The sequence below is a fragment of the Patiria miniata genome, unplaced genomic scaffold (genome assembly GCF_015706575.1).
Source record: "Patiria miniata isolate m_02_andy unplaced genomic scaffold, ASM1570657v1 HiC_scaffold_25, whole genome shotgun sequence".
Classification (NCBI taxonomy): Eukaryota; Metazoa; Echinodermata; class Asteroidea; order Valvatida; family Asterinidae; genus Patiria; species Patiria miniata.
This window is the reverse complement of record NW_024037064.1, coordinates 1,150,361-1,153,909: the sequence shown is the minus strand read 5'-3', so window position 1 is coordinate 1,153,909 and position 3,549 is coordinate 1,150,361. Positions and strand designations below refer to the sequence as shown.

The 3,549-nt window shown below is 39.6% G+C and overlaps 1 long non-coding RNA gene across 1 annotated transcript; it reads left to right on the top strand.

Moving 5' to 3' along the window:
- Positions 1 to 2,754: 2,754 nt before the first annotated feature.
- Positions 2,755 to 3,245, top strand: LOC119732782. Its single transcript, XR_005271600.1, has 2 exons — positions 2,755 to 2,838; positions 2,991 to 3,245. It is a non-coding gene; the product is annotated as an uncharacterized LOC119732782 (long non-coding RNA).
- The last annotated feature ends 304 nt before the right edge of the window (positions 3,246 to 3,549 follow it).

Here is a 3,549-nt window from a genome sequence, read left to right as displayed (position 1 = left end):
GAGTATACTTTATCAGGTCAATACAACAATCAACAGCCACACAGTAGCAACAGCTGTTTGACAATGCCTGCCACTTGCAGACAATACTTTATCAGGTCAATACAACAATCAACAGCCACACAGTAGCCACAGCTGTTTGATAATACCAGCCACTTACCAATTGCTGACAATACCAATAGGCCCCCACCCAAAAAGTTCTGCTTCCAATTACATGGCATTTGAAAACAGGGTAATAGGTAGGGGTTTGTTTTGGAGGGGGGGGGGGATTTTTTGACAGGGATCATGTTTCAGTCAATACCAAACACCAACTGTGGACAGCACTTTGTCAAGTCAGTCCTTCTGATTTGAGGCGTGCGATCACACCCCCACACCATCGCACACCTAAAAGCTTCCCGCGAAGTGTGAACAATTGCATGCCTGAATTTCTCTGGACCACATGTAACCAGGTCGGGTTTCAGTACTTACTTTTACCCGACAGGTTCCTTACTCCAGCATTCATTTCATAACTTTTGTAATTTCGTGTTTGTGTCATTTTACATGTGAGCAGCCATTGCGATCATGCTTTTTGCCTAGCGCCCTCTCGCGGCCAACTAAACTTTTTTTTACAGCGCGCACCGCCTAGAATTTTGCTCAACTATGCGATGGGCGTAGCGAGCATGCGAATTTAGCATTCCACCGCGCTTTGTTTAAGAGAAATAGCTGACATTCCGGGCGTTTCGGTATAGTTTTCTTGAAGGGCTAGCTGCGAAATAACTTTGATTTCGATCCAACACCTTGTTGCGTTCAGACCATCTTTTACGAGCTCTTGCACTTTCCACATATATCTACAAATTTTGAGAGAGGCTCCCTATACTGCAGTAGAATATTTTCATCTATTTTCACTGCTGATCGTCGATTTTCACATCGGACACGGAGAAGGCATGAACGTAGACCATCCCAAGTGATACCATCCTTGGAGTGACAGTTCACCACCCTATTTTACCTATTTGAGTGCTGTTTTTATATACCCAACAAAGTGCTGTTTTTATATACCCAACAAAGTGCTGTTTTTATATACCCAACAAAGTGCTGTTTTTATATACCCAACAAAGTTCCGTTTTTATATACTCACCAAATTTCCTAATATAATTCTTTTTGTAAATGCTGTACCTGATCATTTGTATATATATTGTCTCTATTTGTACTATAAATAAAACATTTCATATTTTTGAGACAACAGAAAACTTCGCTCTACCCAAATCATTTTTTTAGTGGAACCCCTCGGTTGAAAGGAGAGTGCCACATTTTAAACTAATAAATTCCACTCTCCCTGGTTACACACAGATCACACACCTAGAAAATCACACACCTAGAAAAATACACACCTAGAAAAGTCCAGGTGTGCCTTCTCCCACACGCCTGTGATTTTCAAATCAGAAGGACTGTCAAGTCAAAAACAGTCAACAGCAATTTAGCACCCACAGCTGTTTTGACAGGGATCATGTTTCAAACAGTCAATACCAGCAACTTACTGTCTATGACAGTACTTTAACGAGTCAATAACAGTCAGCAAATATTCATTATCAACAACTGTTCTACGGGTCACAGTTGGTCAAGTCATTCTCATGGCCAGTTACTTAAGCAGTCAAAACGGGTCAATAATGTAGTTCTATGCATAGAATTCCATCGGGTCAAAAAACGGTCACTTGACTGATTTTGACCCGAGTAACAGCATGGCTAAGAATGCATGTTTGCATCGGAGGGTTCTAATGGGCCAATTACATAAGTTTATGGATGTTGCATATAAAGGTAAAAGATGAGCTTGTCTTTTTTTCACTGCTAGGAAAAGGGTGCTTAGGACAAATTCAGTTTCTAATAGGCACTTCCAGTTACATTATTAAGCCATTTTACATTGTTGTCAAACGAGAATATCAGTTTTTAAAATGGCTTCAAATTTATGATGTGATTAGGCCTAAAAAAAAAAGTGTTATGTTGGCGTAACCCGACCGACCCTAAAAATGCGGCCGACCCTGGATATTTTTATTTTTTTTTGAAGGGAAGAAATATAATTAAAATCTATAGAAATGAATTTTAAATACGTTTTGAAACCATTTCTGAACGTTTCTCCTCAGTTGTATGACGATAGCGCGCGTGGAACTTTGGAGTGCACAATGTTTAGCACCTTCCTCTCCATGACACAACGAACATGCAGAAGATCGCGCAGGCCTACAGGCAGTGCGCGTGCGGAGATCGATGCACCATGCATGCATGATAGATGCACATGTACATGTACAGTACATGTATAGCCTCGTCCTAGACTGTTGCACGGCGCGAACTGCTACATACACTACTGAAAATACAATTGAAAATAGTTCATTATAATATAAATTATTTTAATTAATTTTCCACTATTTTACACGATAACAATTGATATATATTTATTCTAAAAATGGTAAACTATTCTGTAACCCCGGCGGCCGACGCGACCCGGCCGGCCCCCGGCCCGTGGTTACGCGCGTACGCCGTCGCATCATGGCGCCCGGTACCGAAGCGTACAGGTTTCCATCAAGGGCAAATGGGGATCTTCGGTCATTTTCGACCGTTTATATTTATAATGCGGATAAATTTGAGTGTGTTGTTTCTGCGTTGCAGAGACAACTGGTGGTCCAAGGAGAGCTGCGTTAATTACGCGAAAAATAAAGAGTTGTGTTGCCAGTCTGCAACAAGTGTTTGGATGATGGGAAAGATTTCCCCAAATCTAGGCCATTTAAACGCTAAAAGGTAAATATTGCTTGTCTGTGGTCTGCATAAAAAGCTGACATTGTATGCAACTCCGAGAGAGTTTCGAAGATGCTAACTGTAAGTTTAAATTATTTTCTTTGCCCACTTTATTTCTTGTATTAATTAGAAGTGAATTGATTTAATTGTAAAATCTGAGATTGAATTCTTTACTTGCTAAAAATGGTGCGGAATCTTAGTGGGGTTTTGGCTTGTAAAATTTCTAATCTCAGATGGCACAAAGAATGGGGAGATATTTCTACCGAGTAGAGTGAGCCTCGCACTACCCTGAGGAACTGAAGCTCTTGTCAAGGACCCCTACCTCTACCGGACCCCTTGGACCGGAATCTGAGTGATGCTGCATAGACAGTTGGCAGGCTGACAAGGACCTGGCGGCAGTCACCTTTATGATTGTATAAAATAACTGGCGAAATACCATAAACTTGATTTGGATTTTGAATGTGAGAGTGTTAATATTTTTAAATCAACAAGATTGAAAGAAGGATTAATAATTATTCAATTTTCCCGAAGATAATATTTGATGTGGTATTGGTAATCTGAATGAATTGAGATTAATACAGAAAGAAAAGAAGGTTGACCTAAAATTGAAGAAGTGTTTGAACTAAAATTGAAGAAGTGTTTGAACCGAAATTGAAGAAGTGTTTGAACCAAAATTAAAGAAGTGTTTGAACCGAAATTGGAAGAAGTGTTTGAACAAAAATTAAAGAAGTGTTATTGAAAAAGTAAATTGTGATAGAAACAGAAAGGTTTCAAATTAAACAGAAGAGAAAA